Genomic DNA, 12,435 nt, shown 5'->3' on the forward strand with positions numbered 1-12,435 from the left:
TCACACTGTGAGCCTTGGTGACCTGGCCTTCTCTTCTTCGCAGGTTTTCCCACTGTCTATACCCTGCCTTGCAATACTGACCATTTGCTCTGAGAAACAGAGGGCCCATTAGTTTTAAACTGCTTGTGGTAGTCGATAGCAACTGAAATAAATACAAACTGTACAGCTTAGATGAAGAGATCTTATTTGGTGATGGCTGTGAGGGGAGTGATAAAAAATGATTTCAGTCTTCACAGTTAAGAGAAGAAGCTCAGAGAATGAGAGGATTAAACCTAATCCAAATGACTCAGTTATTTCAGAAGTAAAATGGAAATGAATGCATGAGCAAATATCGTGCCATTTCCTATTATTTATGCAAAGTATTATCATTCTAGACAACAATGAGGCTTTGGCTTAGAATGTCTTTTTTTTTTTTTTTTGCTATGAGGACTGAACTTTTATAATTTCTACTATAACTAAGGTTAGGAATAGTTTCCTAGAATACACTGTTCTGTTGATGATGTTTTGTTTTTAAGTATTGTAAATGTTGTCATACAAGAACTAAATGGCATCATTAAAAAAAGAAAAAAGAAAACTATGGATAATATATTATATATTTATATAATTTATAATAAATTAATATTTAGAACAATGCTCACAATAATCAAATAGATTATTTTTAGTATACATAAATAATACACATATGTAATTCTTGATTGTAGTAAAAAACATTTAAAACTCTTATTGTAATACTTCATTGAATTATCAAGACTTCCATGGTGAATTTTGAACAAAGAATCAACTGAAATTAATTATTTTAACTGAGCCAAAAGTAATGAGTTAGTTTATTACTTAAAAAAAAATCTTTGCTCCTCAGGTCTCCAAACAGGAATTTTAAAAAGGGCTCCTTCTTGCTCTTTCACTACTTTCAAAATAAAAGAGATCTTCAGGCTTTTTGCAAAGTAAAAGTTACAGCTGTTTCTCTACTTATATTTTCTCCTTAATCTAGTAAGTGATCTTAAGCAAGATAGAAGGATTAATGATTTTTTAAAATAAGTTCTCATTTCCTAGGAAAGACAGTTAAGGTAATTAAGCTATATTACAGTAGAAACAATCATCAGAAATGTCCAAAGCTCTTTATTATCATGTAACAATCTATTTAAATCCTACAGACATGAATCACAGGGAGGCTAGGAAGCATCCTATTTTAAGAAAAAAGAAAAAAAAAGTAAAATGGAGCTCTTTCTAAATTTTTTGCTTTAAACTACAAATTTTAACTTAATGTTACTTATCCTTATTTATGTATTACCTAAGGTGAATCTTTATTCTTCCATTTCTGTATAATAATATTAAAGAGGTCTAAACTGGCTCCTAATTCTACAAGGGGAAAGGAGGAAGGTGGGGCTGTGTGTGTGTGTGTGTGTGTGTGTGTGTGTGTGTGTGTGTGTGTATTTTGGGGGTTAAGAGTGTGTGTGTGTATGTGTGTATTTTGGGGGTTAAGTGTGTGTGCATATGTGTGTGTGTGTGTATTTTGGGGGTTAAGAGTGTGTGTGTATGTGTGTGTATGTGTGTATTTTGGGGGTTAAGTGTGTGTGCATATGTGTGTGTATTTTGGGGGTTAAGAGTGTGTGTGTGTGTGTGTGTGTGTGTGTGTGTGTATTTGGGGGGTTAAGCCTGGCTAGGGATGAAGGATATGATGACACCATAAGAACTCTTAAGAGGCTAACCTTGACACAAGTCTGATCAAGTCAGGCTGATGAAACAGCCCTGGCAACAGTTCTGACAACACTTTTTTCAAATTCTCAGATGAGACCTTTCTTTCAAAGGGGACATGCGCACAAACTAGTATCAAGAGCAACAGCAGCAGCAAACACATATAGTACTTCATATATGCCAGGAACGGGTCTAAGCATTTTACTATTCTAACTAAAAGAGGAAGGTACCCTGACCATCCTGATTTTACAGATGAGGAGAATGCGGGAGACAGAGACCTAGGTACCAGAGCCAGCAGGCGTTAGAGCCTAGACAGAGCCAGGACCTGAACCAAGGCCACTGGCTCTGGAGTCTAGAGTGACCTCCATCTGCCTCACCTCACAGACAGAACTCTTTGCTAAGTCAAATGAGAACAGTGCTACGTTAGAACCAGGTTTGAAACATCCTGCCACTCAGTAGTTGTGTGTATCAGATTGTCACCTTTTCTATAAAATGAGATTAATATGTCTACTTTCTATAGTCATTGTATGGAAGAGACAACACGACTGATGTATATAACACTGTGGAAGCACATGGTAGGTGATCAAGTAACCACAAAATTGCATTCTCTTTCCTTATTACTTTTTTTGCCATCTGGTTTTTCCTCAACTCCTATTTTCCCGTTCTTCTACTCTGTTTCTCCTACTTCTTAAAGTCTTCCCCACTGTACTAGATAATAATTCCTATAAATACTGTTTCCTTTTCTACCACCCAAAATAACAACAGTTAAGCAAATTTTCCTACCCCCACCCCAAACATATACCATTAAAATACCTGCCACTTTCAGAATGCAATACTGAGGCGGTCAGGAAGGGAAACGGTAGTGGACTGCTTAACAGAAATCAAGAGAGGGGTCAGAAAAGCACACCTTCCAACCACAGATTTCCACGTAAGACAGTAGCTGACAAGCTGGAGAATAGATTAACAGCTTGAGGAAGTTAATAATTGTTTCCAAAACACCTCTTCTTGAAATTCACCTCATTAACACCCTTAAAACACACACACACACAACCAAAACAGAGTAGGAAAATTTGCACCTGAGCATAAACCCCCCAGGACTCTCAATCTACAGAGATAATATGTTTCAGGTAGTCCAGGTCACACCTCTCCTGGACACTATGATATATTCTCAGTGCTTCTCTCTTAAGGAGGGACACTGACAAGTTGGAGCATATCCTGTAGCTGGTAAAACCACGCATGGCTGAAAAAAACAATGGATGTTAGCTAGGAGAATGGCGAAGCTGGTGTTCTCAAATGTCTTCAGTCAAAAATACAGAGGCACCTTGGTTTTTTAATGTGATCTGCTCCGGAAGACTGGTCGAGTTCTGAAACATTGGAAAACCGAGGGACCAACAGCGACAGCCAGGCCTCAGGACTTTGCCCTCAGGGAAGCCGCGGGGCACGTTCGACTCCGGAGGTACGTTTGAAAACCGAAGCATCTCCTGCCGGGCTTACGGTGCTCGTAACCCGAAATGTTCGTCCACAGAGACTTTGGAAAACCGAGGAGCCACTGTACAGTGGGTGCTTACTATGTGTCAGGCACCGTATTAGTTAGGATAACATGAGGAGCACTGGTGAGCTGTGTTTTTTTCGTGTGGCTAACAGTCTGGGTTAAAATGAGGCCTGAGCTAGTTCAGGGGGTGAACAAGGGCTGCGAGAGCACAGAGGGGGCAACCAGGACCACGGGGGTGAGGAGCGCTCAGGGGCCTCGCTGAGACCTAAGGGACAGGGAGGAAGCCTGCGACCTGAAGCGGGAAGGGGAAGGGAAGCGCAGGGTTCCAAGGCAGAAACAACTGTGTGAAGGTTTGGAGAAGAAAGGAGAGGACACAGCTACTTTCAGAACCAGTAAGAGCAGGAGCACAGTGTGTGGGCGGAAGAGTTGGGACAACGAAAACTAAAGGAGTAGTGACTGTCTTTTCACTTGAAAAGGTTTCGTATGGATAGGGGACAGACCTATTAAGTGTCACTTTAGAGATTTACACTAATGGATAGAAAATACAGCAGGCCAATTTTGGCTCAACATGAAGAAATTAAAAGGCAGAGTAGCCTTTGTTGATGCTGAGTCCCTTGTTAATAACAGAGGTGTTCAAGAAGCTGCAGAGCCTCTGACATAACACGTGAGAAAGAAGCCTGGATTGCTGGATATCTGAGGTTTTTTCCTACTCTGTGATTCTTTATGATCTTGCTTTACTACATTTAATTATTTAATACTCTATAATATGTATAATAGGTAAAAAAAGATCAGAACGATCCTTTATTGTCACCAAAGTGTTGTAAGTAAAAGCAATATTTAGTATCTTGTGTCTTTATTACTGAAGTTCTACAGAATTGTGTTCTTTTTAACTAACATAAACAAAAAATTCATCATTCATTCACCCAACTAATATAGACTGAATACCTATATGTCAGGCTACTGGTGGTAGGTATGAATGCAATGGTGAGCAAAACCAGGCACAGAGCTTATAGAGCTTACAATCTAGTGGAAGAGACTGGTAATAATGAAAGAATCGCATATAAAAATAAAATTACAGTGGTAATAAATGTCACAAAGGAAAAAGAGAGATGCTGTGAGAGTTTATAATTAGGGAACTAACTTAGCCAGTTAAGTCAGAGGCTTCCTTAGGAAATGGTGACTGAGTTGGTATCCAAAGGAAAAATAGATATAAAAGAGGGGTGTGGGAAAGAAAACAGGTAATGGGAGTGTATCCGGAGCACAAGCATATGCAAGGCTGAGAGCACTGTATAAAACGAGGCTGGAAGCAGTCAGAGACTGGACCACACAAGTCGAACAGACCACGATAAGACCTTAGGTCTTTATCCAAAGAGCAAAGAGAAGCCACTGCAGTATTTTAATAAGCAGCTGGGGACATAATCAGATATTTTAAAAAACAAAACAAAACCCCAAAATATCCTCTATCATCAGTGGAAAAATGATGGGGGAGGAGGAAAACAAAGTGGGTATGAGACCAGTTAAGATGCGTTTTCAGCAGTCAGTAAGAAACATGGGGGTAGCTTGGTGGATAAAGCAGAAATGGACCACATCTCAAATAATATTTCAATTCAATGTGACAGATGTTGGGTACTATATAGTCCTGGAAAATTAGCTCAAATGGATATATCAGCAATTTTAAACAATATCACTCTGGAAAGTCTAGAAGTTGAAATTTTTTGTGAAAACACTTGGCTCCTCCAAAATTCTCCTCTAGATCTACAATAGAGGAACAGTAAACACTACTATTCTAATAGATATACAACTTCATGTAAATAAGAACTGAATGAATAGGTGAAACTTTGTGAAACCCAGTTTTTTATACCCTTCTTACATCAAGTTTCTATGGCTAACTGCAGTTCTCACCACATCGTCATTATCTTTCCACAACCATTAGTTAATTTATCTTCCTTAACCCAATCCAAAAGTATTTCAAATCCTCAAATCACAGCCATGGCACCTTTCCACATATTCTCTCACATTCCATTTCTTCAACACATATGTATCAAGCATGAGAGGTATACAAAGAAATGAGTTGTAATAAAAGAGCTATAATAATAGGTTCAAAAAATGGTTAAACTGAATAATGTAAGGAAAGATAGTAGAATAACAAAAAGCTATCAGTACACAGAGGAAGAAAGAAAATTGCTACATGCTAGAGGTGTCTCTCACAGTAGCTGTAGCATTCAGAACGAGCCTTAAAAGATGGTCAAATTTCCCCGAGCAGAGAATGGAAGTAGGAGATGGGGTTACTGGAATGGAAAAAAGGGTTATCTTAGGAGAAATAAACAGGTTATGCAGTGATGAGAAGGTAGAAGACTGGGAAGCAGGTTGAGGAGCTACAGGGCTACCCACTTGGGCAATGTGTGTAGGTGAACAAGCCCAGGAAAAGAAAGCCTAAAAAGTGAAGGGCCTTAAAAGTCAGGTTTAGAGTCAGGACTTTATTCTGCAGGCAATCTGAAGGCATGGATGGTTTGTCAGCAAAGGAATACTGTGATCAGAGCTGAAGACTAAAACAGTTATTCTGACAGTAGTGTGCTGGGTGCAATGAAAAGCAGAGGGAAGATTAGTTAGGAGTAGCTTCTTCCAACAGTCCAGGTGAGAGGGCCTACATTAGGGGAGCGGCGACAGATACGGAAAAGAAAAGCTGAACGATGGCAACAGAATGGAGGTGGAACAGGATAGTCTGGTCAACTTACTGCATGTGGGAGACACTGGGAAGGGATCAAGAAGCAAAGGAAAGGTGAGGGCTGAAGTTAAGGTTCAAACATGTTTCCTGGAGGTGATGATGCAGAGACTGGAAAAAAGGAGAGTTAACGGGGTATTAATGAGTTCCGTTTGGACATGCTAACTTTGAATGCAAAAAGGACTTCCAGATGGAGATGCCCAGCAGGCAGCTGGAAATGCTGTAGGTATAGATTTGGGAAGCATCTTCACAGAGGTGATGGCTGAAGCAGCAGGAATTGATAGATGAGTTTTTGAGGACAGAAGAAAAGAGAAAAGAAGGGAAGGGAAGGAAGAGAAAAGGAATCTTAGAGAATTCCTGTGCTTAGGGGACTAAGGAAGGATGAGTAACCAAGATGAAGGAACAGAGTATGTCCACAAGCAAATAAATGGGTCTCCACAGACACCCAGACTGGACAGAAACTAGTGCCAGTAGTTGTTCCTTCCGTGGGCTTTTATGGTTCTTGTTATTAACCTCTAGTTTGTCACTTAAAGCAATGAATAACAATAGTGATAACAACAACGACACAGACAACTACAACATACTATAAGGCCAGGCATATGCTGTTTTACATTCATATGCCCTAATTTTCATAAAAACCATACAAGGTAACTGGTAAGTCTCTTTACAGATGAGGAAAATTAGTGAGAAGGCTTAGAAAAGTTAAATAATTACTAGTCACACTAGGCAACTAGTAATGAAAGTACCAAGATTTAGACATAATTTGGACTCCAAAGCCCAGGCTCATTATGCTTTCAGCCTTGCCATTTAATTATTTGTTCACAGATACTCCCTCCCAAGTCTGTGAGAACCTTGAGGGCCCTTAGGCTTAGTCATCTTTGGATGCCCTGCACTCAGCAGGGTAAATGACACAGAACAGGTCTCCAAAAAAAAATGCAAATGAGAGAATAAATAGCTTCAAGAAGTAGAGCAGTAGACTCTCCATGTTATATATATCATGCAAATAGACCTGCTATGCACTATTTCCAACTTTCCTCATCTCTCCTGTTATCCATTTGCCACACCCACCCATTCAGCTCTAAAGTCCTGAGTCCCTCTTCCTAAATCATAGTGGCTTCTTTAAAAGCAACAGCAAGACAGGAGAAAAACCCCAATACATTCTGAAAAGCATGCTGAGATTTATTTTAATGCTATATTAAAAAGTTACTGTATGTAAGAATTATGCTAGATTAAAGGAACTATTCTTTAAGTTTTAAATAGAGAGAATTCAATAAGTAGAGTGTTTATGTGTTTTGTTTCTCATTTAGGAGAACCGACTGAATTTGGGCTGCATCAGTGCCGGTGAGAGAGGGCTGCTCTCATTGTGAACAGAAAGCAGGGGTAGTTCCAGATGGAGAGTTGAGGTAGGATGGCAGAAATGGGGCATGAGAGAACACTTATGAGATTTATGCTCAGGAGTTCTAAACTTATGCCAGTGACCCAAACCACCATCTTTTGGTAAATTTGAATCAAACATTAAGGAGACAATTTACCACCTTCAAGGACCATCGCCTCTGAGTCAGCTCAAAGCACCTCAAGGTAAAAGTGAATGGGAAAGAATCAGCACTGGCCCGACCCCCATGAGGGGAAGAACTGGCACCACTGCTAACACCTATAGATGTATGGAGTTTGTTTTACTATTTTATTACCCTACTTTTATACATCCAATTCCAATAAATCAATCCAGAAAATGAAAACATAAGAGGTGGATGTCAAATCTAACATACATGAGGTGAGTTGACTAAGATTCCTAAAAATACTTGTAACTGTAATCCCGTTAAAAATTTTAAAATTTAAATACAGAAAACTGAAACAAAACACTGACTATAGTGTGAAGTTCTTGCCAAAGAACCACAGGAACAGTCTGATCTTTTTTTTTTTTTTTTTAAGCACTGACTGCAACCTGCTAAATTGATTTTGTGACCCTCTAGTTGGTTGCAACCTGCAATTTTTTGAAAAATAGTGCTTTAAAGTCATGTGATAAATTAAGTATATGACAAATTAAGCCAAATTAATTATGTAGGAATAGAATTATCACTACTTAAAAATGGAAAATCTGTCCATACACTAGAACAAATTTAGTGTTGCAACAAAGCATTAAAGTTTTTTAAGGACATGAGAAAATTTTTAAAATGTTAACTGAAACAAGACAAAAAATATAAACTGTATATATAATATCTCAATTATGTTTCAATATATGCATATATATGTATATATATGTATATAAACAAGGCTAAGGACAAAAACTAGAAAAAAATGTCGCAAGACATTAACATTTTAAATCTGGGTATCATTATGTACATGTTCAATATACAAGGTGTCCTTATATTTTTCTGTGTTTAAAATATTTTGTTTAAAAAAAAAAGAAAAGAAAGAAGATAGAAGAAAACACACCCACATGTTAACATGGGTTTTTAGACTAGGGGTGATTTATTTTCTAAACTGTATAACAGCACAGCTTTCTTTGTAAGCCTGGAGAAAAAATACTGTGCTTTAAAAATAACAAAATTTTGAGAAGACAAATGACTTACTACATTATATTTGTGTTTCTCACTTAAAGAAAAAAATTTAACCCACATTTAATGAACCCCAGAGTCCTATATTGGGTGCCTTTTGAATTCTCATATTTCACCTTTACTTCTCTAAGATTTAGACACCACGCCAAAGTTTATAAACCTCTATTTTGGCAGTAGAAAGTTTAAATGGTATCAAAGAAGTGATGCTAAAAAATACATGTATAATTAGCAATTCAAAGACAGTGATACTACTCAGTTGTAATAGAAAAAAATTACCAATCACGGAAGTTGTTTTTTAAAGCACTGTAATTTGAAGGAGACTAAAAATAGCCTGCATGTCACAGATTTTTATATAAAATTAGCAGAAGAAATGGAAGTTAATTTCCATTGACAAAATGACCCAAATTGTATTATTCCTGACATATCTATCCTGAGACTAAACTGCCCTAGACTTGAAACAACTTTAGGGCCTGAGGTGACCAGCCTTTAGAAACTGGGAGCTGTAGCAGCACTGACATGGCTCGAGGGCCACATGTACATCCTGCCCGAATTAAATCCTTGAGGGACAGCTGGGCCAAGGAGCTGCCTCACCAAAGCCCTCCCAAAGCTGCAATTAGGTTTGATGGGCATGTGGCAGAAGACAGGTGCTGGAAAAAAAGGAAGAGAAGAGAAAGTAGAATGGGGGTAGGGCAGAGGGGTTGTTGAGCAGGGGGAAATCAAGCAGGAGCCTTTCAGAAATGGTTACCAAACACCAGTAGTTTAATAAAATATGATTGAAATTAAAAAGAAGTATAAAATAATGCCAAAATTAGCAAGATATAGGTTGGCCACCTTAGAATTAAACTAAACATACCATCAGAAAAACAAAAACAAAAAAATTCACAAAGATTTCCCCGCTCAAATGGTAACTGAAGATTTATTTAAAAATACTAATGTAGCAAAATAGGGCCATTTAAAAAAATAATATTTTGGTCACACTGAAAAGTCTGTTAAAATGATCTCATAGAATAATTTTTACATACAGACCCCTTTTGTTCACATTAGAAAAATCAATTTAGTGTTGAAGCAAAGGGGCAGAAAAATTAAGTGCTGGAACACAGGCATCATTACACTGCACAGACACAGAGGCTCACACCACCACTCAAGCAGTGACACTGGCTAAGAGCTAAAGCACCGTGAATTACACCTCCCACTACCACAGTGCGGCTGTGCAGGGATAAATCAACCATATGCGAACGAGTGCGCCCTTAATGCTCAGTGCTTTTCTCAACTTGCAGTTCTGATTTCAATAGACAGCCACTCAAATGCAAGAGAACTGCTCTCAGATTAATCTTCTATAATTTTCTATGGTCTTATTCAGCTAGTATAAAAGCATGTTTTTATCAAAAAGAATAGCTCAATGTAAGTAATAAATATTTATTTAGTACTTCACATATAAGTCCCATTTTCTAATGAAGGTGGTTCAATTGTGCAAAAGTGAGAGTGTTTGCATTAGAAAAAGTTGGAAAAGACAATTTGGCTTTTACGTAACATATTATCAATAGGCTAAAGCCAAACGTAAAAGATACAGTAGCAGATGCAAGAAGCCAGTAAAAAACAAGCAAGTTGGAAAAAAATGATGAAACACTTTATGGAGAAACAGTAATACCTCAAGGGCAAATTGGGGTGGGGCTGGGGGAGGAGCAAAGTGAAATACATCATGGATTTTAGGAGAAATGAGCTTTTAAAAATTGAATCGAAAACAATCAAAACCTGAAGCTACATTATTGCTACATGATGGTTCAGAAATCAAGTGCAAAAATTTTAGGAAAATCTCATTTATTTTTCTAAAATCAACACTGAAATCAAGGTACAGGAGACCAAAGCACAGGAAAATTAGAAGTGACAGGTGGCAGGACACAAACTGCTTTTGTTCATCTTCCACAGAAAGAAGTTCCACCAGAGAAAAGATCCTGATTGGCTGCCTAAGTTCAAACCTATGAGCTCTCATAATCACAAATATTGCTTCCCAAATAACATCGAGACCTTATAGATATATAAAGTAACTACCAACAGAAGTAGTAAAGGAAAGAGATTTCTATAATAGGCATCTTTCAAATTATGTGTATCAACAGAAAAACATTCGATTGTTTTGATGTTTCATTTACCTGGTATTAATAGGATGGCACCAACTGAATGAAGAGAGAGATGCTTGCCATAAATTACATACAGGTTATACTGGTCAATTTAATCCTCAGAAAACAATAACACTTCTCCACTCTAGCAGGTCATAAGGGTCTGGAAAATATCCCTCATTTACCAATTGCCAGCAAGCTACCTGGAGGCAAACTGTCTCATCCACCCTAGTGTATCCCCAAGCCTTCACAGTGCCAGCTTATCTAACCTGACAACCATCCTGTGTGTGGTAGTTTTCCTCATTTTATTGATGAGGACACTGAGGCTCACATGGAGAGTTTATTTTCTCCATATCAATGATTATCACCAATATAGTACATATTTCCATTAATTTATAATTTATTTTGGTTATTATTTCCCTTCCTTGACTAGAATGTAAGCATATTACAGCATATCTACTTGTCCACAGTTGTATCTCTAGTGCTTAGAATAGTGCCTGGCACACACAGATATTCAATAAATATTTGTTGAATGAATTAACAAGGTAACCTACCTAAAATTATATAGCCAATAAATGAGGGACCTGGGGTTTAATTCAGATGTCTGCCTCCAAAGCCCATATTCAGTCAGCCTAGAGAGATAATGACCACAGACCGCAGCATTAAAATACAGAGAGTAAAAAGGAATGATGCTTAGACTTAGAATTTACAAAGTACCTTTTAAGTAAGAAGTGTGAAAAAGTTTTAAAATTCATTTCTCCTAAGCACCTTCAAACTTCTCTTGATTATAGGTTTGATATATTCAGAGCTGGACAAGCAGCTGGGTGCAGCCTTCTCCTCATGGGCAAGTTCAACAAGACTCCCAGGCAGCACAGAGCCAGAGGATTTGTGGCCCATTAAACACAGGACCATGGCAAGTCTTGAATAGCCCATTCACACAGAGGCTGAGAAAATTTGCACTGCAGTGAAAGTGCTGTCCAGGTTAAAAACCACAACTAAAAAACAACAACAAAAGCCTTCAGACTGAAGGAGTAGCCAGGGTCTACACAACAGCCAAGGAGTCTCATAGTGAAATGAGGATCTTCAGAGCCCCAGCTTGTGGTATATGGCGCTGTGCCCTTATGGTGGTCTGTGACAGTTGATCCTCTAAAATAGTCCATAAAATTATAACTTTTACGGAAGGAGGAGATCACATTTTTCATAATTCTTTACTGAAAACCTTGGGTCCTTTCCTTGAAATTGGATAGAATGCGAATTTCTCCATGGAAATAGATGATTAAAGGGCTACTTAGTTAAAAGAAATAATTTATATACACTCTATATTTTATTTCTGGGAATATATTAAAATAAGACAGGAAATTTATGTTTGGAGACTTTTTGTTCCCATCCTAATAGCTATATTTTGTCCTAATTCATGCTAAAATAATTCATTTTTAAAAGGTAAAAGAGAGTAAAGGAAAGCAAAATAGCTTTAAAGTGCTGGGAAATGTCAAATATGTTGTGGTCATCAGGCTTTGCTTCATTAAGTTGCCATTTCTCCCCCACAGTTTTCCTTCTCAAAAAGTTGTGGGGCATGGGCTGCAAATGACAGCCTTCATTTCACTAGAAATGAGAAAAAAGTAATGCTATAAGTCATAGATTCTACCCTCTCCCCAAACAAAGCAATGGAACTGATAGACACCTATCTGCCTATCCTTTCCACTGATATTTTGGGAGCAAGGGAATGGGCAATGGGAGTGAAAGGGTAGGGAGCAAGCTACTCTTGTTTCAACACATACTGTGGGCTACACATTTTACATGCACTCAATAACAACGAAGTAGGTACTACAGTTATCTCCATTTTACAGGTGAGAAAGCTGA

At 38.0% G+C, this 12,435-nt stretch overlaps 1 protein-coding gene across 1 annotated transcript in view; it reads right to left on the minus strand.

Annotated features, from left to right (window-relative positions):
- The window catches only part of PDSS2 (decaprenyl diphosphate synthase subunit 2), a 184,043-nt gene that overhangs the window by 111,097 nt on the left and 60,511 nt on the right, over positions 1-12,435 (minus strand). The window lies entirely within an intron of this gene.

This window comes from Miniopterus schreibersii, assembly GCF_964146895.1.
Source record: "Miniopterus schreibersii genome assembly, chromosome: 6".
Taxonomy (NCBI): Eukaryota; Metazoa; Chordata; class Mammalia; order Chiroptera; family Miniopteridae; genus Miniopterus; species Miniopterus schreibersii.